Genomic DNA, 22145 nt, shown 5'->3' with positions numbered 1-22145 from the left:
AAACAGGATCGAACTTATTTCGCTAGCGACATGTTGCGGCATATGCAACAACAACAACGAACACTTGACCGCGGGAGCGCTAGCGCTCCAACACAAAGGCGCCATTTTTTTTCAGCGCGCCCTTTTATGCAAATTTTCTTGCTGCACTAAACACATATAATTAGCACTTCAAACACTCGCAAACATTTCTTAGACACTTGAATTTTACACATTTCACTTAATTTTACAAAAAACATTCGCGATCTCTGTTATTTTCGCCAAAAAAATCCTTTACGTGAAGTTGCGTGCGTTTGCGCTGTTTGACCGAACTTTGAATCGCGCTTAAGTGGCGGCACTGCGAAACGAGCTAACGATAACGATCGAATTGCATACTATGCAAAGCTGAATGCTATGCAATTTTAAATTTAGCAGCGGTCAAGCAGTGCAAACCCGCGCGGTTTTTCATGAAGCAGTTATTTATTTATAAAAAGAGCGAACATTTAAGAGATCGCGTGTGTTTAATGTAAAATTAAGAGAAATATGTCAATTGACAAATTTGCAAGTGTTTAATATATTAATTAAACATGTGTAGTGCAGCATGAAAATTTGCAATAAAAGGGCGCGCTTAGAAAAAAAAGCGCGCATTTCTGTTGGAGCGCTAGCGCTTCCATGATCAAGTGCTCGATGTTGTTTTTCGATGCTTGTTCGATCCTGTTTGAGTACAAAACGCAAACGCAACGACTAAGTTCGAATTTAGTATCGCAACTTGACCTAGAGCATTTTTTTAAATTTTATTTTTGGCGAAAATGACAAGATATCGCGAGTTTTAATATTAAATTACGTGAAAAGTGTAAAAGAATATATTTTGCAGAGCTTAAATTGTTAATTAATAAGTTTTTAGTGCAGCATGAAAAGGGCGCGCTGAAAAGAAAATGGCGCGATTCTATTGGAGCGCTAACGCTCCCATAGTCAAGTTATTTATTTATGAATAGTGCTTAATGTGTTAATTAATACGTATGCACTATGAAACTTTGCAGTAAAAGGGCGCGCTTAGAAAAAAAAACGCGCGCATTTCTGTTGGAGCGCTAGCGCTCTCGTGATCATGTGTTCGATGTTGTTGTTCGATGCTTGTTCGATCCTGTTTGAGTACAAAACGCAAGCGCATTCACATTTAGTATCGGTCAAGCAGTGCAAGTGCACGCAACTTAATGTGAAGAATTTTTTATTTTATTTTTGGCGAAAGTAACAAAGATCGCGAGTGTTTTTGTTTTCAAATTAAATGAAATGTGTAAAATGCAAGTGTCTTAGATATATTTGCAAGTGTTTAGATTGTTTATTTATATATGTGTTTATTGAAAAATTAGCATGAAAAGTGCGCGCTGAAAAAAATAGCGCGTTTATGTTGGAGCGCTAGCGCTCCTGTGGTCAAGTGTTCGTTGTTGTTGTTCGATGCTGTTTGCTGTTTCGCATACGTCTATGATTTAAATTAGTATTATGAGGTAAGTGTAACTATATAACATTAATATTGCGCATATATATTTTTTTTAGCATTTAAATTATTTAATGTGCTGCACAGTTCGCTTTTCCCTTTTTGTATGTTACATTGCAATTTATTTGGCGTGCACTAAGCTCGATTGACATTGCAATAAATAAAATCAAGACTTTTGCTATAAAATAATTTTCTATAAGCTGAGATTAAAGTCAGATTTAAGCGGTATTAAAAGCTTGTCAACAGCAAAGGGCAGCAAAGTGTTGACAAGTCGATGCTAGCAAGCCAAAGAACGAATGACCTAGGACACACACACACAGCTACACTGGCGATTAAACAAGTCTCGACGCCAACGCAAGCGTCAGCGCCAGCGCCAGCTCGTAAGCAGATGTCAGACGGACATATGTACGCTTTGGCATAGACTGGAGACAGACTAACAATCATTGTGGCTGTGCTGACTGATGGGCTAACTCACTGCCTAACTGACTGACTGACTGACTGACTGTCTGGTGCTGCTTTGGCATTGACAATTCAACAGCGCACGGCTGGCGTCGCACTGACTCCACACACAGAGCAGAAACTTTTTGTTACTGTTGTTGTAAATGCATCGTAACGCGTCTATGTATTTTACTCAGCATTGTAATCCTGCTGTACGCTCTTGTTACACTCGACTTCAAAGTTAAAATTGCAAGTAAAGCTTTTATCACGTGTTTATAGCCTTCGTGCCCAATTCCAAGTCAGTTTTGTTTGTCCGTGCTCATGCCTGTAAGTAGGTTGCCCAAAAAGAAAACAGCACACAAGTTTTTTGATTTTATTTTTTTTATTTTCTTGTTGGCATAGAAAAATACAGAAAAATCGAATTCGTTGCGCCTGGTCGATCCGACAGCAAATACCAATAAAAAGCTACAGAGAGTTCAAGGGACGGACCACTGTGCTTACCTTACCACTCACAAAGGCAATAGCCTCTCTGATTTATATGCATTTGAAATGCACAAACACACAGACACACATTTTATGGTAAATTGTATAAACAAAGAGATATAGCATGTGCTTAGTAAACTTTTATGCCTAAATATTGTAATACACAAATCAAAATAAAGCAAGTGCCAAATATTATTTCTGCTCTATTGTGTCTTAGCTGTAAATCAAAGATTTTATTGTAAAATACGTGCCCATAAATAAATTATTTAAAAGTACATTTTCAAGCAAATAGCACACACTTGCCAAATTGTGCAAATATTTGCAAGTTATTTAAAGTTATAGAGCAGCAGATCTTAAAGCACGCACACGCACACGCACACATACATTACAGCAAGTGCTGCTGCTGCTGTGGCACATCATAATGCGCTTTGTGGCAACTTTCAAGTGTTTGCCAGCTAGCCTGGGGTCTGCTTGTTGTCTGCTGCTGCTGCTGCTTGGCAACTTTTTCGGCTCAGATTTATCGCAGACAGTAGTAGAGTTTGGGTTAAGAAAAGTATAAAAAATGCTTGCGCTGCACAAACTTATGTCCACAATGCCTTTATAGCTGCGTCCCAGAGCAGCAGCTGATGTATTTTCCATTTTTGCATTTGCAGCTTGGCATGCGATTGGCAATTGTCAAAAGGCTCAATGCTCTCTGGCCAACAATTTGTGCTGCAATTGAAAGCAATTGATCAGCTAGGCACTCACTGTCTAAGAATTTAGCATTTTAATGACATTTTGCTGGAGATCAGATGACCCCACGTCTAATATGCATGTAAATCAAAGCAAACAAGCCGTAACACAACAACTGGTGTCATAACTAATCACCAGAACAGACTTGGGCCTATTCAAATACGCACTGCCGGCCAAAGCGACAAAGTAGTCCAGCTCCAGCTCCAGCTTCAGCTCCAGGCTCACATACCTGTGTGTCTTCAAAGTGCATAGTTAGTGTGCTTAACCATGAAATCGTAACGCAATGCAGCGTACTAGCCGAAAAGTCCTGGCTAAAAGGCATGCCAGGCATCAATGGGGGGATACGTATAACGTATGCTCTATACCAAATGCGCTTCCCAGCCTAACTCCAAGCGCCAAGCAGCACGTTATATGCAAATCGCATTTGGCATACATATTTTGCAGTTGTTGCAATCGCTGCACAGTGGTGCGAAGCCACAAATATAAAGTCGGAATTCATAAAATTTGGAAATTACGAATAGTAAAAGTATAAAAAAAGGTCAGCCAATTAAAATATGCTAGATTTCAGGCTATAAGCTATTCGCCAAATTTTTTAAGCTTTTCCATTTTTAAATATGCTATAACTAGCCTAAAATATGCTAAACTGCCAACACTGAAAGCCACAAACATTACGAAAAAAATTTAAGTAACATTTGTATATCTAAAGAGTTTAGTGTATAGTCAAATCGTTGCAGGCTTAGAAATTTGAGTGATTTTATACTTATGTATAATAATACATTTTCTAAAATATATCTCATGACTCGAAAAGAGCAATCTGAGCAGATCAAAGCTTATGCTTGGTTTGGTTAGAGATTCAAACTATGAGGTTTACTATACTTGAAATTGTCTGACATTTCAAAATGCGTTAAAGACTGCTTAAAGTTAAAGTTTAAAAAGGAAATAGATAAAGAATATGTTCCCTAACATTTTCAAAAAGTTATAATGTGAAGTAATCAAGTCTTAAAATCTTTAAAGAACTTAGAGATGAATTCTATTAGGCCAAATAGTTTGGGAGATACCATTGCTTTAAATATTATGCCAGCATTAATAAAAAATTTCTTTAAATATTAAACTTGAATATAAAGTCGCCTCAACTCAGCTCTAAGCTTCGCTCATAGTGCGCTTTGTGTTTTATTTAAAATTCTCTAACAATTCACAAAATAAAACTTATTTTTTAACAATTTTAAAAAAGCTGCAATGAGCTATTGAATATTAGAATGAAATTAAATTGTCAATAACACGCTGTAGTGCAAACATTGACTGCTTATAGCTTTAACTTTGCTTGCTAGTAACGTGGCTAATTTTTAACAGCTATCAATAGACAGTGAAGCACTGTGCGCAGTCAGAAAAACCGACTGCAGTAGCTAGTAACAGTGCTGGGGTATTAGCATATGCCAGCAGCAGTCGTGGAAGTTGGTTACATAAGCAAACATTGCAAAAGTCTAGGATAAATAGCCTTAGCTAGCATATATATGGCCAAGCACACACACACACAAACACAAACACACACACAGTTGTAAGCAGGTAAAAGTATCTGCCACGCTCTTGCTCTCCTTTCACTTGTAGAAATGTATGTGCTGCTAGCTGTGTGGACAGTCAGTCGCTTGGTTAAAAATGTGTGCAAGGCCTATATGGGCAGCGTCTACTATATTGATAGCCGATAACTGATGCTCATGAACGGCAAAAAGATAATTGCATTAACTCTTGTGCAATTAAATATGCAGTCTTTGCTTTTAGCAACAAATTTGTTGAGGATGGGAGCAGCACTTGAAGTCTAACTAATTGGAAAAGTCGAAAGTGGACAGCGGACAGCGGACAGCAAGCGGAAGCAAGCTCAAAAGCAAAATTAATTGCAAATGACAAACACTTGGAGATAAATTTCTGCAAAGGTTTGTCATTTGCCCAAAAGCATTTCCAATACGACATTTAATTTCCGTGTGCCAGTTTCTCTTTTTCTTTTTTTTTTGTAGCCTGCAGCTTGAGCAATGAAGCCTAAAGAAGTTGGCAGCTTATGTAAATTTATATACATTATGTACTTGAAACAATTGATGCTGCCACATGAGCTGCTGCATATCACCGGCTTGCCACATTCGTTTGCTGACAGTCGCGACATTAAGCTTTTCCTACTTGTCGTCGCCAACGTCGTCGTCGTCGACTGCGACTGCGGCGGCTAATGAAGGCAGAGCGTGTCTGCAAAATTGGGCCACTGCCTCTTTGTTTTTCATTTGGTTTTTGTTTCGGTTTTGCGCATTTCGCTTAACATTTACTCGCTGCTGCCGCCGACAACGAGGAGCCCCAAACACAGCGACAAGGGCAACAGCAGCTTGTCTGTCTGTCCTGTCTGCAATGCTTGCCAACTTTTCTTTTCAACTTTAAAGGCATAGCACATATAAAACTTATTACACATTGATTTATACGGCGGCTATAAAGCTATAAAGATTTTTTTAGCTACCCAATTAGCGCAGCATTGAAAGCATATTTTGTGGCAGTACAAAATATTTTGTGCCGCTTTAGTTACAAAATTTGTAATCTCGTCGCGTTACTCAGCGAATTTCGTAAGTAAATAGTTGCCAATTAGTCAAGCTTTTGCTTATATTTTTTTTAAAACTCGTATCGATTTCAGTGCGCAGCAAAAGTTCTAATTAAATCGACTGTTTGTTATTGTAAAAAGTTTGTAAAAATGCAGCAGCAGCTGTTTGCGCTTTAGCCAGTAACTAAAATGCATTTTACTGCCATGTGTTGTGTTTAAAAAGTTAAGGCACATTGGCTATAAATAAATAAAGCACCCACAAGTTGATACGGAAAATTACACACACACACACACACACACACAGTGAGCTTTAAGTGAGATTTTCGCTTCATGAGTATTTATAGTGAAATATTTTCACGCCTCAATAGCACACATTTGTCTTCTCCACTAGACGATGGGCTCCAACCTTTTCAACGTTATCATTTTAAGCACACACATGCAAGCGCTGCAAGGACATGGCTGCCAGCAAGCCCAAAGTGTACAATAAAATGCACTCGGTGGACTTTGGTCAACAGCTTAAAGCCAAAGCAGACACAGCAGTGTGTGTGTGTGTCTAAAATGCTGCAAATTGGATCAAGCATATGTTAGGCTAGGTGTAAATACACACACACACACACAGCAGCCTTTAACTAATCGTCTATGCGGCTGATCAGAATACACTGCGCTTAATGGACTCTAAACTTGTCTTGTCTCCCAGGCAAGCTGCAAATTATTTATATCAAATGCGTATAGACACAACTTTCTGGCTGAAACAATTTGCTCATTGTTGCTGCCCATGTCGACTGCTGCTATGCGTAGTAATGAAATTAAATATTGATGCAACTGACCGCAAATGCCTTGGAAAAATATAAGCGCCCCATAGGCATTTGAAACAGTTAGTCAATTAGACAATTTTCAAGTTTAGTTGATCTTACACAGAGCAGAGGCTTTGAGCATTTTTAAACAAAAAACCACTTGGCATGCATTTTTAAATTAAACCAATTATCTAAGACATTTTTGTAGGCTTGGACACTCTAATTGGCTTTTGAATTCAACTTCAGTTGTCAGCTCACATGTAAAACGCACTTAAGTATGCTACACTTTTGTGGTTGCTTCAAAATTCATTTAACAATTTTGTGCTTGACTTTTATAATTGTTTTAAGCTTAGCAACTTGCACTAAGTGTTTAAGTAAACTTGGCAAATTGTGTGCATTATTTAATATTCAATAAAAATGTAGCCAAACAAATTCAATTAAAATAGTAATAAATCTAGCGCAAAATATTAATGTCAACTATAATTTGTAATTACATTTCTAAAAATGCCAAGTCATAAACATAAAATTATTTGCTTAATTGCTTAGAACATATAAACTCAATGAATTTTACAACTATTGGCTATAATAATTACAGCTGCAATCTGTTCTAAAACCAAAAAACACATACAGCACATAAAATTTTACAGCTTTGTAATCATAGCGTATACGTAATATGTGCAGCAGCATAAATAGCTAAAAGGCAATTTTTAGTGTAGGCCAAAATATAAATATTAAATATAATGCTGTAATTATTAAATTACAGCGCTGCACAACTGAGTTTTGGTTGTTGCCACCGGAAGGCCGCCGCATTAATAACCAAACTGTTTTTAATGCACACACACACACACACACACAGAGACAAATTCGAAGAGCTGCAATGCACACATGGAATTGTTGTCTTGTTTTTAACCTGACATTACAGCGCGTCAAGTGACAGTTGTGACATTTGTGACTGCTCAGACAGTTGGCAATGTTTGCTTTATGCTTTATTTGACTGACTCGGTATGTGTTGGAGGCGGGTGGGCGTGAGGTTCATAGCGTAACAATGTCATAGGCTCATCAGCAACATGCCAACGAAATCGAATTACTTCCGTCTGATGGTGGCACTACTGCTGTTGTTTAATATACACACACACACACAGAGACACATATGTGTATGTGTGTGTATTGCCGTGCATATCTCCGATTTGGCCTAACCAACAACCGCAGCACAACAACAACATTTGCAATGATGCCCAACACTTTGCTTGTCCTTGTCGGCTTTCCGTTTTTCCACTTGCCACACACACACACAGACACACACTTGCCACACGCCTAGTAACTTGTTGGACTTTTGCAAACGCTCTTCGTGTACGGCAGGCAGCAGTTTGGCTTACACACAATTTACAAAATAACCTCGACACTCTCACTCAACTCATAGAGAGTTCAACAAATAGACAAACAGCCAAATACACACACACACATACTACACAGACAGCCTGGCAACAGTGAGTTGCCACCAACACCATCATCAGCAACAGCAACAACAACAACAAGCAGCAGCAAGGGCTTCAACTTTGGGCTCTACAAAATATTGCAACGTTGCGTTGGTTGGCTGCCATTCAGGCGGTGCCAGTGTGTAAATTGTCTTGTGTAAATATGCAAAAACAATGAATAAAAAAGAATTTCTATTTTTTGTTTATGTTCTGCTCGTTGTTGTTGTTACATTTGTGGCTGTTGGGCATGCAGCTTTTGTGTAAACAAACCAAGAGGCGTTGGATTAAAAGTTTTTGCATTGCACAAAAAATGAAAAGTGTTCAGCTTGTGTAAATGTTTTGATTGTTTAGCTTCAATAAAATACCAATTGTGATAATAATTTACTTTGCTACTTCAAAGCAGTTTATTAGGCTAATCAAGTGGGGCGTTTAGCATAAATCAATTGCTTTGCAGCTCGATTGAATTCTTTTCACTTATGTTTGTTTCATTTTTGATTTATTTGCTGAGCTGCTTATTTTCTTTTACTATAAGCAAAGTTATTGCGCATTTTGTGAGCTGCTGCTAAACACTTAATATTTTGTTTATTTTTATTAGTTATGTATTTATTAAAAATATTTAAATAAATTTGTGCAATAGCAATTGATGTCTTAAATATTTTTGCTTTTTATATATTTGTAAAAAAAAATTATTTTGCTACATTTTGGATTTAATACACAAATAATTTTTATTTTAAACATATTTTAATTATACTTTAATAAAATTTTCTTTTACTCAGATAACACAACTAACTATTTAATATATATAAAATTTGCTGTATATTGTATAAATGCTAAGTTAGAACATTTTCTAAACTTATAATAATTACTTTAATATTTTTTAAAATTCAAAAAATATTTTCGTTGGCAAAAGCTACAAATATTATGAGAATTAAACAATTTTTTTAATTGTTGAAACACAGACTATAATTTTAAATTATTCAAACATTTGCTAAGCACATATTTTATTTAATATATTTTGCTACGCTATGTAAAATTTTATGCATTTAACACTGCAATTCAAAACAACATAATTTTATATAATTTAAAACATTTTTTAAACATATTTTGTATTTAATATATTTTGCTACAAATGCTATGCATTATATGAAATTTTATACTTTTTAACACTAATTCAATGCAGCATACTTTATATAATTTAAAACATATTTTTCAATATAAAAAATGAATTCAAAACAACATAAATCAGTTCAATTATTTTTTAAATAATATTTTGTATTACTTTTAGTACAAAAATATTTATCTTTGTGAAATTTTATTTTTTTAACACTGCAATTCAAAAAAAAAAAAATTTTATATAATTTAAAACATTTTTTAAATATATTTTGCTACAACTTTTTACTTTTTAACACTTTAATTCAAACAGCATAATTTTATATGATACAAAACATATTTCAAACATATTTTGTATTTTTCTAGTTTTTTTTTTACTTTTTAACACTTTAATTTAAGCAGCATAATTTTATATGATACAAAACATATTTAAAGTATATTTTTTTTTAAATTTTATATAATTTAAAACATTTTTTTAACATATTTTTTACGTTTTAACACTTTAATTCAAACAGCACAATTTTTGATGATACGAAACATTTTAAACATTTTTTATTAAATTATAGCGCTTTGAACCTTCTCAAAAGAAATATAAGTCACATATTAAATTTAATGCTAAATAGACAGAACACTTCAAACATTTTCTAAGATTATTATTTTCTTTTGTCATATGAAAAGACAAGACTCACCTGCTACTTGAAGTTCGTGTTAGTGTTGCACACACAGCAACTTGTTGACTTTAATAAAAATGCACTTTTATTTCTTCAAACGCTGCACAGTGGCAACAAGAAGAAGAAGAAGAAGAAGAAGTTTATTTATTTTATATTGTAGCGTAGAATGTTCAACGAGCAAAATTACACGTGTGGGCGTGGAATATAATCAAAAAAAAATTAAAAGCGATTTCAATAAATTTGCAACGCGTGCACACTTAAGTTTATTACAAGTTGACAAGCTGCTGAGCTGAACGAGTTTAACGTTGCATGGAAACCAATTAGTTAGTTCCTTTGATTTGTGATTTAGCAGCCACTTGCTTGCACTGTTGTTGTCATTTTGTCTTTATGTAACAGCGGCTGTAAAGTTTACAGCGCGGCTAATGTTAGCCGGCTTTATGTTCTTAAGAAATTGTTACAAGTATAAAAAATTTTACACACTGGCTGCAATTTACTTAAAACTTAAAACAACTCACGCGCAAAAAAAATAAATGTTGACTAAAGTTTGATTTTAATGCTTGTGATAAGAGCTGAAGCTTTTAAATTAACTTGAGCTTAAGCTAAAACTGACTAGCGCTGCGTCCTTGCTGAAGGAGCAGCCGCGTACAACTGAATGCTGGTGAATGTGCAAAATGCGATTGTTGCAACGAACTACAGAAACGACTACAAGGAAGCGGCCAGCGTCAGCGTTGGCGTCAGCGCTGCAGCACATAAATGGGCGGCCAGGCAGGCAGGGCAGGGCATGTGCAACATCGGTTCGTTATACAGTCCATGTATATGTACATAATGCACGAATGACAACGAAGTGTGTGTGGTGCTGCTGTTGAAGGGTTGTGTAGCTTGTAGCCCCAACCCATGCCCCAGCAGCAGCTGTAGTAGTTGTAGTTGCAACGTCGCAGCGCAGCGCAGGCAGCGCAGTTGCGCGTGTTGCAAGCCACCATGCTGCTTGTCCCACATTCTCTGCCACGCCAAGCTACATGGCGCGCACTTTACAGTTGCAGCAGCAGCAGCAGCAGTTTACGTAACTGAGAGCGCAACTGAGAGCGCGCTTGGCTACTGCCGGCTGCTTGTTATCAGTGCTGTTAATATCCTTGCAGCTATTGCTAGCCGGCAGCCACGACATTGAATTTGTGCTATTATGTAAAAGTACAAGGACATTTGCTATATATTGCGTGCCAAGTGTCGAGCCAACTTGACAGCTTGCGTTTGCTTTAGAGCTTAGCAACAAGGCACAAGCCACAAGCATTTGCTACGCATGCATTTAAGCCAAATTGTTTAAAATTTACACTTCAACAGCAACAGGTTGTCTAATACTTTTGACCTTGAAGCTGCAATTTATGCTTGCCATACACTAAGCGCATGGAAAATTTCCTGCATTTTATTTTGCTGCTTGTCTTGTTGCCAGCTGCGCTTTTAACAGCGCGCTGTTAAGTTGCCACTGTTAAGTTGGCGGCACGTGTTTCTCTCAGCGCTAAACGCAGTCGACGCGCAGTCTTTGATTTTGTTTTGATTAATAGCTTCGCTGGCTGCTTATCAAACGCACACACACACGCACACGCACACACAGAGAAGTAGCGTATGCAACAAAGTCACGTGGCCGGCTTTTGTGCTGAGAGCGCGCGCTCTCTCGCTCTCTTGCTCTCTTAGACTGTCGCTCTCGCTGCATAAACTTTACAGCAGCAACTTGGCCATAGTTAACATTAGCCTAGCGCCCTGCAGCATGCAACATGTTGCAAGCGCTGCTATCTCGCTCACACATTGCCCCGCCAGCCAAAAAATATAAAACAAGCCAATACAACAACAACATTTATTAAGTGCAGCTTACATAAGTCGGTGCTCCACCTACTGGAGCTACATTTGACATGCATTTATATTGCTCGCTCTCTCAGTTTATGTGGCACGAATGAAATGCGTTACGTATACGCAGCGTTGTTTACGAGCAATCATATTTAAACGCACTCGTTTTAATTTCCAAGGCGTTGTTAGTTATCAAATGCAATCAAAAGTTTTGTTAGCCAGAGTCAGCGGGTAGTTGCCCATTTACAATATTTATCCAATGGCAAGGCAGAGCAGCTTGGGGTTGTTTGTAAATGACATTTGTTTATTAACAATTTAGTAAATAAGTTATGAGTTGCAGTATAATAATTTGAAATTAATTGCTTATAATAATTTGAAATAATAATTTGAAATAAATTGCTTAAATTAGAAAGCTGCAGCGCTAAGCAAATAATAATTTGATTAATAAATTGCTTAAAGCAAAGTATTAAAAAATTGTAGTTATTATTTTTGACAGCCTTTAAAATATTTGAAACTATATTAACTATAAACAACTATTAATTTTTATTATTAATTTTATATAAATTACATTTAAAACTGCAGCAGCTTCTAAGCCCGCGCCTAGACTCCTCCTCTTGCAACATGTTTGGCGTAAACTTCCCCTCAACAAGAGACGCTCCCTACAGATTTGGCATTTACTCCGCTACCTTTGGCCATTGCCAACACTCTAGTTGTTGTTGTTGTTGCTGCTGCTGCTACAAGTCACCTACATACGAGAGCACTACGACGGGTGCGTGCGTTGTGCCGTCGTCATCGTTTACATAGGCTCCATGTACGTACAACCAACCAAAGCGTGGCATTGATGTCGCCTACATGGCTTGGTATATAGGCCAGCGGGTGTGACGGCGGTGTAGCTCGTTGTTTCATTCGTCGGTCACATTGGCGTGCCCTCGCCCACATTCTGACCCGATTTGGCATACAATGTTGCTCGTGTTTAGTCGCGTGGCCCGAAAGCTCTGAGCGCACGCTTCGTCAACGTAGTGGGTGGGAGGTGGGGCGGAGCAAAGTGCGTAAAAGTTTACAAAAAAAAAATTGCAAAATTTTATGCTATTTGCATTTAGCAAAATATTTTTCCCAATATCTGTGGCCAGCAGCATAATTTAACAGTTTTTAATTAAGTGCTGTCTTTAAATTTAAACGCACACACATGACAAGTTTTTAGTTAATGCAATTCCCCAAATGCATAAAACTAATTTCGCTGAAATGTTTTTTGCTTACAATTGTGGCGACAGCTTTTCATCAACAGAAAATTTCAACAAATCATCAACGAAAGTTTCAGCTCCAAGCTCTTCGCTTGTTTTGTCTTTTACACTAGCGAAGCAGCCAAAAAGCATTTCATGCATTTGCATTACAGCTACGGCGACAAGCAAATGAGTTGTCTCTAAAACTAAACACACACACACATGAGTGTGAATGTGTGTGTGTGTATGCTGCTTGATGAAAATGCCAAATGGTTTGTGTCTCTTTATGGGAATTGTTGTTTGTTGTTCCGGGTTTTAGTTTGAGCTGCTGCATATTTAGCAAGCAGATAAGCAGCATTATATTTAGAGTGATGCACACACACACACGAAAACACACACATGCATACTTCAAATACATATATGTATGCGTAAGCAGCAAAAGAAATAGCAACAGACTGTTTAGCCAAGAAAGAAAGTTACTTCAATTAGAACAATGCAAAAAGTAAGCTGCTTATATTATTTATAAAAAAAAAACATGAGCTGCTGCTGTGTAAGCTTAAATTGTATATGAACTAACTTTAAACTTGCTTTAGTGTAATCGTTTAGCAAATTAGTTTAAATCATTCAATAAATGAGTGCCAATGAAATTTCAATAGACTTGACTATTCACTGAAAACAAAATATTTTATTGCTATTATTACTTAAACTTAATATTTTATTGCTATTATTACTTGAACTCAAAAGCGAGAATCTGTGCTAGTTTGAGATTGTTTAGAAATTAATGTGCAATTTAGAAATTAAACTTTAAACTGAGCATGAACTAACTAATTTTTTTAGCTTTATTTGTTATTTTATTTTGACGGAACTAAAGTTGCAGGTAATCACCAATTGAGCATTTTGTTATTAACATATTGTTATTAACATTCAATGGGAAAGGTCTTCAAAATCTCTTTTTAATGATACAATTTAATGTCTTAACCCATTAAGTACCCAATAAAAAATTCTATCTTTTGCAAAATGCAGGTTTTTGAAATATTTTTCTAGACATTTAAAAAAAATATTGGAATATTTAAAGTTGCTTTACTTTGTTTATTGCTTAGCAAATTCATTGAGTTTAAATCATTCAATACATGAGTGTCAAAGAAATTTCGAGAGACTGAAAATAAAATATTTTATTGCTAAAAAATCTACGTCTTGAACTCAAAAGGGCAAATCTATGCTAGTTTGAGATTGTTTTGAAATTAATTTGCAGCCAAGACAGATTTTTAATTAGACATTTATTTTATGCATGCGCTAAATTAGTAAGTTAAATTTATTACTAAGCAGTAAAATGTATTTTAAATATATTTAAATGCCTTATATTTTATTTGAGTAGCTTCTTCATTTGTTTAATGATATAAACACATTAATGCAAACTTTTTATTAAAATATAGACTAAAGCTAGTCTACCTCTTGCTCTTTCCCTTTCATTTTGTTAAAAACAATGTTTTAAACTTCAACACTAATTCTTTCAATACAATAGCCCCAAATTCTCTTATGCCCCATTAACATTTGTAAAATTATCTAAGCTACAAAACACCAACTTGTTAAGCAATAATCCCAAGGACAGCTGCAAGGTCCTGCCTTGCAGCTTAAGCCAGCAAATTTCAGCGCCAGACACAATAACAACAATGGCCAAAGTGACACTCAACTAAAACCAGTTGAACAATCGAAATGCAAAATGCAACAGTCGCAAAAGTTTTGTTGCCGCCTGCTTAATTTTAATTATGCGCCGCTTATAAATTCAATTGCATTTCAAACAATTACAACAGCAACAACGAGCACAAAAAGTTAGACTAGACGCGCAGCAGACTGAACCAAACCAGTTTACAGGATTAGCGAAATTAATGCCTGGCTGGCAAAAATAATAAACGCTTGTTAAACATTTACCAAAATTAACTGAGTTTTTTGGCTATTTTTTTGGCTACTTCAAGCTCTAATTGGATGTGGCTGAGTGGCTGGAGCTGCTGCTTCAGTTAATGATGGCCCTGACATTGTGCGCACAAATCAATTATTCAAAACTAAGGACACACAAAGGCAAGCAAGCAGTAGGCTCAAAGTCCTTTCACTTGAGCTAGCATGTGGTCGAGCAAGCTTTGAAGCTGTTGGAATTAAAATTCAAATGCATGTCTGGTAGCTGCAGGCCAAGACCGCTCAAAGAAAATAGCATTGAAAGAAAAACTTTCACTATGGTTACGTATACGTAACGTATAGCTACGCCAAAATTGAAAATCGTGCGCAAAATTATAAAATATTAATCGTAGTCGCATTGTATTTGTATTAACTCGAGCTAGCTTAATATATATTCTTGGCTTCATTTGTGTCCCGCGACGTGCCACAAGTTTCGTTTCGTTCGCCAGGTGTGTGCGAAAATGAGATTTTCGGCAAGACAAGACCCAATCCCAAATGCCAAACTAGCTGCCAAAAGAAAAACTAATTTCATTCAAATGGCTTCAAGTGTGAAATAATTTCCACACAGTCTCCAGTCACAGCATCAGCCCAAAGGCCAAACTGCCACTGTCCACACAATTGGCAGCTTGTTATTGTTGAAGCCAAAGCGTAAAGTTTGAAGTGAAGTGAAGTGAAGTGGGTGTTGCCCTCGGGGTTCGGCTCTGCTGCATACCTTCCGTTCATTCTCATTGTCAAATTAGATGTTGATAAAAATGTGTGTGCATTAGCCTGGCTGCAAACTTTTTCAATTGTGCGTTTAGATATATGCTTAACTAGATTTTACCCAAGCAGCAGAGCAGCTGCATTTGAAGTAGAACAATTTTTTTGTAGTAGTTTTGTGTTTTTGCAATGCGAAGCAAACTAAGCTTGAGCACAAGCAGTTGAAAGTGATTAACTCTTGTATGTTCTTGTTCAGTAGTTGTGATCATCAGTTCTAATGTTTATAATGATAAAATGTTACTCTTTGATCTAAGGCTAAGTGAAACGACTAGATTGCATCATAGAATTGAACTGAGTTCAACTCTTCAACAGTTGCTATCATTGATTGATTGACTCATTGACTGGCAACTGGCGCATTCACTTTGTCAAGAAATGACTTTCTGTTATACTTAACAGCTTATACTTAACAGAAAGTCATTTCTTGACAAATTGAATGCGCCAGTTGCCAATTTCTTAAGTATAACAGGCTATGTTATTATTGTTTACAGAATATGTTAAAGGCAAAAGGTGACGATCTGTTATACTTACAGGTCTATGTTATTATTGTTTACAGCCTATGTTAAATTTATGTAATGTTAAACTCAAGCAGTGACGATCTGTTATACTTATAGACTAATTTATGTTAAGCCTTTGTTAATGTTAAAGTGTGGCGATCTGTTATGTTATAATCGCTTACAGTTTATGTTAAACTTATGTTATATTAAACTCTAGCAGTGGCGATCTGTTTTGTTATTCGCTTACAGTTTATGTTAAGCTTATGTTAATATAAAAGTCTAGCAGTGGCGATCTGTTATAAATTACAGACTCTGTTCAAATCTCTTGCAGAAATAGCCAATTGAACCTCAGGCAATCGCGATGTCAAACTGGCAGTTAAGGTAAGTTATATATTATTTAACAATTATTTAAATATAGTTATTTAAAATAAATGGCTCAAGCACTAATAGAGTTGAACAAAAGCGACAATGTAAGACTCTGTGCATTTTAAATTAAATAAAGTTTTTTTTTTTTTTTTAATAAGGTATACGGGAAAGTCGGTGAACCCCTGGCGCGCCGGCTAGTCAAGCAACTAGCGTTAACTTAAATAAAGTAAAGCAGCTCAAGTAACTAGGCTTACTGCATATGTTAAAGTTAGAATCGATATGCTGCTGCTTATAACGACGTAGTCTGTAGTTGGCCTACTACATATATATACTATATATATTATAAATCAAACAATGTTAATATTGAGATTACACAACGGTCGATATTCGCATAAAGTTGACGATCTGCGCCAAATTCTTTAATACTCAATTGACGAGCTCAATATTTAACTTGCTTGCTTTCAACTATTGCCTTCTATATTATGTAAGAACTATCTATATACAAGTCCAGCTCTTAATTTAAAGCCACACTAGCACTAAATTGCAAGAAAATTAAAATTCGCATTTTTATGTTAAACTTATACTCATTTGCCAAACGCAGCGAATTATGTTTGCAGGCTGCCAATGCATTTTAAGCAGCGTTCGCTTGTTAAATTTTGCATTTCCATGCATAAGAAGCTGCCGACATTTGAACGGCGCTCATTAAATTCTTCGCGTCTGACAACGCGTCAATTGTAAGTTATGGAAAATATGCAATTATAATTTACAGTTTTTCTTTATGTCTATGTGTGTTGCCTTTAAGTTTTGATCTTAGCGCTAGCCGCATAAATTGCTAAAATTGCTGGGGCGTGTGCATATAAAAAAGTCATGGCCAAAAGTTTTTGTTGCGCATACAGTGAAGCGTCTGCTAATCCACTGCACAAGCTACTTCGACTAGCTTGAGAGCCAAACTGCTTGCACTTAACAATTAACTTGCTGCTGCTGCTGCCGCCCACCTGCCAATGAGTTGCTCGTTGCAAACACTCGCCAAAAAAAAGCAACTGACACGACGCGTAGCGTAATTTATGTTAAGCGTCGCATTTTTATGTTCAAACAAGCGAAGAAGCTGCTTAAACTACGTGAAGCCAGCCAGAGAGCTGCTCCTGCTCGCTGCTCTGGTTGAGGCAAAAAGTTAATTGAAACACACACGGGCAAGTATGAAGTCTTGTCAGCCAACGACGGCTCAGAATTCTGATATATCTGCTTGTTTGTTGGGATTTACGTTTGCGTTAAGAGTCGTTTAATATTTTCATAAATTGCAGAGCGCGCGCAATAAATATTAAATAACGCTATGAAATGGCTACAATAACAATAAAAATTATGAATTTTAAAGATGTTTAATTTCTTTTAACTTTTTAAGATAATTGCCATTAATTTTATATTTAAAGCGACCCTAGCCAAGCTTGAAATAAATGTTTTATATAGCAACGCAACTTACTTAATCCCGCATTCAGCTCATTCAATTGCGGCCATTTTGGTAAAAGTGCAATTAAGTACGCATATGAATGCAGCGAAATATTGTAAAATAAATAAACAAATTTATATGCAGCTTGTGTTGTTTTCACAATCACCGCAATTGACGCAATCGCTGTATCGCATTTATTAAATTAACAACAATATTATGTGCATTGTTGCAGTGCTGACCAATTATGGCGACAAAGTGTCTTCATTAAATTATAAATTCACAAGCTTAACATAATTTGCATGCCAATGCACTTCATAAAGTACTTTGTGTCCCCGACGTAGTAAAAGTTGCATTAAAATCAAATTAAATAAAAAATATATAAATAAGCAGAGCGAGCCATAATTACAAATGGTCAGCTCGCCAGTTCGCCTGTTGACACCTGCGGCATGTAAATTAACACAGTTATGCATTATTATTTTATTTTTTTTTTTATTTAACTGGCGACAGCTTCAAACTGGCAAATTGTTAAGTAGATAAATCGTTTGCCAGCTAACCCAAGCCCTGCTAAGCTTTTTTGTGCTATCCGTAGCCATTAATTATTTTCACGATAAGCATAAAACAAATGCGCAACAGATTTAGCAGCAACAAACAATTTATTGGGCGCCTCTAACGCTATGCGGATTTATTATTTTGTTTATGGTCTACATATTTGATTTTAAAATACGCAAACAAAGCGTAAGAGGGAGAGAGAGAGAGAGAGAGAGAGAGCGTTGTTTGTGTTACGTTGAGCAAAAATAAATGAATTTATTAATTTGCATGTGTGATGTTAATTTTTTTTATTTGCAAAACACACACACACACACAAGTCTACAGTTCAGATTAGTTGCCCAGCGGCGCTGAAAAGTATGCTATGTCTATGCTCAAATTCTATGCATTTGATTGTGTGTGCGTGTGTGTGTAGGCAAATTAAATTTGCATATGCATTGCAAATTCTTTTACTTTGAGCAAAGAATATAGAAAAGAAATATTTATGGCTATTGTATATTTATGGTTAGTGCTATGGACTCAACGATTAGCTTTTGATTTAATATAGAGATTTAAGCTAAGCAGCATGCAAACAATAGAATTGTATGAGCGATGTGTATTTAAGTTAATTTTATTAAAATTTAATATAATTTAAGGCTTAAGCCATTGCAGCAACTTGATTTAAGATAAACAGCTTAGATTCCAGCAACTATAATTTAGATCTAAAGACTAAATAAATTAAAAAACTGTACTCAATTTATATATTTATTCAAATATTCAACAATCTATTACAGCAGTATAAGTATAATTTATCAAAGAACATAAGCTTAGAAGGCTTCAGCATTATGAAACTTAAGTCACTTCAATAGCTTGTCGCCAGCCCTTTTGCCTTAAAGTGAATTCCCAGCTAAGTAGTCTCAATATATTTCTCTTTCACTTGGACTATTATTAAGCTTGTTTCATTTATTGCCGCCAGTCAACTGCATTAGCAACTGGCATGCACAACTTTAATTAAAGCCTGCCTTAGTTTAATTAAATTATCTTAGTTTAATTAAATTATCATTATTTTGTGTAAGCCTTGCCCAGTGTAAATAATCAACACTCAAACTTGTGGCTTGTTTGCAAGCAAATAAACAGACACACACAGCTGTGTGCACTCTTCGCTGCTATTTATTTAGAAAATTTCAAACAATTTGGCACGTGCAATCTATAAGTTATCGCCTGGATAGGCAGGCAGGCAGGCGGTGCATATAAATGACTGCAAGTACAATGGGAGACTCCCGCTGCTTGCTGGCAAATAGAAAAATAGACAAACAAACATTTGTCATGTTGCAATAACGCTAAAAATTTTGTTGTGCAACTGGCAACGAGTTTGCCATTTTATGACCAGATAGCGTTTTCTGGTCAGAATGCATGTGTTGCCATATTTTATTTATGACCGCAAAACTCGTAGCACAAATTGGCCTGCCCATGCCACACAGACTTGCCACACATGCCCCATGGACAGCCAAGTAATAGACCCATAATATGCTACGTGCCACAGCAAAATTTGCGGTGCTTGCTGCTGCTGCTGCTAGTTGCCAAATTTAATTTTCAAACGTATGCGCTGAGTTGAATTTTATGTAAATAACAAAAGCAGTGCAAACTAATTAATTACAAAGAAAAAAAGCTACGACTTGTTGAACAGGATTAAAGTATTTTATGCTACACACGTCGTCGCTTGGAAATTAACAAATTTTTGTGCACAAAAACAAATAAACTTTGCCATGTTAAAATTTTTAGTGCTCCACTCGCCACAAATGCTACAAACAATTGTGTTTTTCTTTAGTAAATAACTTTCATGCACAAGTTCATAGTTTGACACTTTTTTTGTGTGTATTTTATTCTATATATTGTGCATGCAATTGCGGCATGCAAATTTAATTTGGCCATGGCCTGCAGGCAATTCGTACTCTGGAACGTGTGTGTGCCTGGGCTGCCAAAACTAATTTGATTAAAATACATGCACACACGCACACAACAACAACATAAAAAAAATGTATAAAATACATATATTTGTATTTGTATTTGAGTAAATTGTCAAAATATGCAAGTTATTATACAGAAAGCAATCTCTTCATGGCTACGTAAAAATAATTACGTTTATGCGCATAATACCTTTGTTTCTGGCCTAAGCCAATTCGTCCCATCTACGAACTGAGTCGTCAGCTCAGCTCGGCGCACTTCATTTATATGTTGATGACAAAATTTGAATGCAATCATGGCCGAGAGCCTGCTGGGATCTGTCAACCGATACGTATTTATTTCTTTTGAGACTCTCACAGCAGAGCTTAGATTACGTTTGCAATTTCTTTCATTCTTTCACACTACACACAATGTTGTGGGCTTAAGATGGCTTAAAGCTTAAAGCCCACAATTGCTGTTAATGAACTGCATAGTGGAATATAAAGTAATAAAGCATAAGCGACAAGTCAGTGGGATGCAGTTGACTTGCTGATGAACGTTGTTAGTTACAGTTAGCTAGAAATTAAAGCCTAAATATAAGAAATTAAAGCCTACTAAAATATCTATTTTAACTTTTTTAACAGATTTATTTTAACTTTTTTAACTATTAAAAACTAACACTAACCCAGACCTGATTGGGTTTCTTTTACTATTTATATAAAATCGAAACGAAAAATAAATCTAAAAACAAAACATAATTTTAAATAAAAATTAATTTAAATATTATAATCTTTTCTTTTACTGTACATAAAAATAAATGATAATAAATATGTTTATCAAACCAGATAGAAAATATTATACAACATTATAATAACATCTACGACTCATCAAATCTTTGATATTTTAAATTGCCATGAACAAGTGATAGATAGAGCTTAAATACGAGTTAATTTATATGGACCCAAAAATGGCGAAATTTTCATAGAAAATCTTTAAATGCCTTTAAATGAGCTTAAATACGATTTAATTTGTTTTTTTTTTTATTTTTTTAAAGGAATACGGGAAGTCGGTGAACCCCTTTATGGCCTTGGTGACTGTTCATTCAGCCCATATGGGCGCGCCGGCTATATATACAATAAATAACAATTTTACAAATTATATAACATTCAATCCTTTCTTCTAGTCCTCGGGGCTCTTGCCATCAGGTCCCTCGGCTGGCGTCTGTTTAATCTAGTTGGAGAGCGCTCCCTGACCAATCTCTTCGCCAGTCTGTTCAGGTGACGCTCTAGCCTATTGTTGTACCGGCTGGAGTGTAAGTTGATTTGGTCAAAGACCGTGGCAATTTTCAGGTCCCTGTGCAGGATAGTGTTACGGATGAACCATTCGCATCCTGTGATCTGCCTCAGTAGCCGATTTTGGGCCACCTGTATTCTCTTTATTTGGCTGTCGTACGCAATTTAATTTATTTGATTTAGTTGTTGAATTTTTATACTAGTAACCATTACATTGACTTTATGTATATTAAAGGGTTGTTATTTATGTTTCAGGGGAGCTCAGCTGCTGAAGAAACCACCAGCAACAATGGGGAGCTCAGATGCACTTGGTTTGGAAATATATTTTCGCGCATCTGTGAGTAAGTTATGTACAGAATTACTAGAAATTGTGCTAACTCCTCAAACTAATCCAAAAATGCGGCTCCATCGAAAAGTCAGACATGCTCTTTTGATTTTTTTTTTACTTATAGTACATTAAAAATCTTATTTTGCCTATAACTTCTGATTGCTTTCCTCATGGCCAACTATTTATTTGCTTCGATTTATGTGCAGCGGGTGGCGTGGGTGTGGGAGTGGGAGTGTGTGAGATGAGT

The 22145-nt window shown here is 36.0% G+C and overlaps 1 protein-coding gene across 3 annotated transcripts in view; it reads right to left on the bottom strand.

Moving 5' to 3' along the window:
• Positions 1 to 9832, bottom strand: part of LOC108603022 (sex determination protein fruitless) — a 115533-nt gene extending 105701 nt beyond the window's left edge. For all 3 annotated transcript variants that reach the window (XM_017991428.1, XM_017991422.1, XM_017991429.1), the window contains exon 1: positions 9759 to 9832. The gene's annotated coding sequence lies outside the window, so the exon portion shown is untranslated. The remainder of the gene's footprint in view (positions 1 to 9758) is intronic.
• Positions 9833 to 22145: the final 12313 nt, after the last annotated feature.

The sequence above is a fragment of the Drosophila busckii genome, chromosome 3R (genome assembly GCF_011750605.1).
Source record: "Drosophila busckii strain San Diego stock center, stock number 13000-0081.31 chromosome 3R, ASM1175060v1, whole genome shotgun sequence".
NCBI lineage: Eukaryota > Metazoa > Arthropoda > Insecta > Diptera > Drosophilidae > Drosophila > Drosophila busckii.
This window is presented reverse-complemented; position numbering and strand designations above follow the sequence as displayed.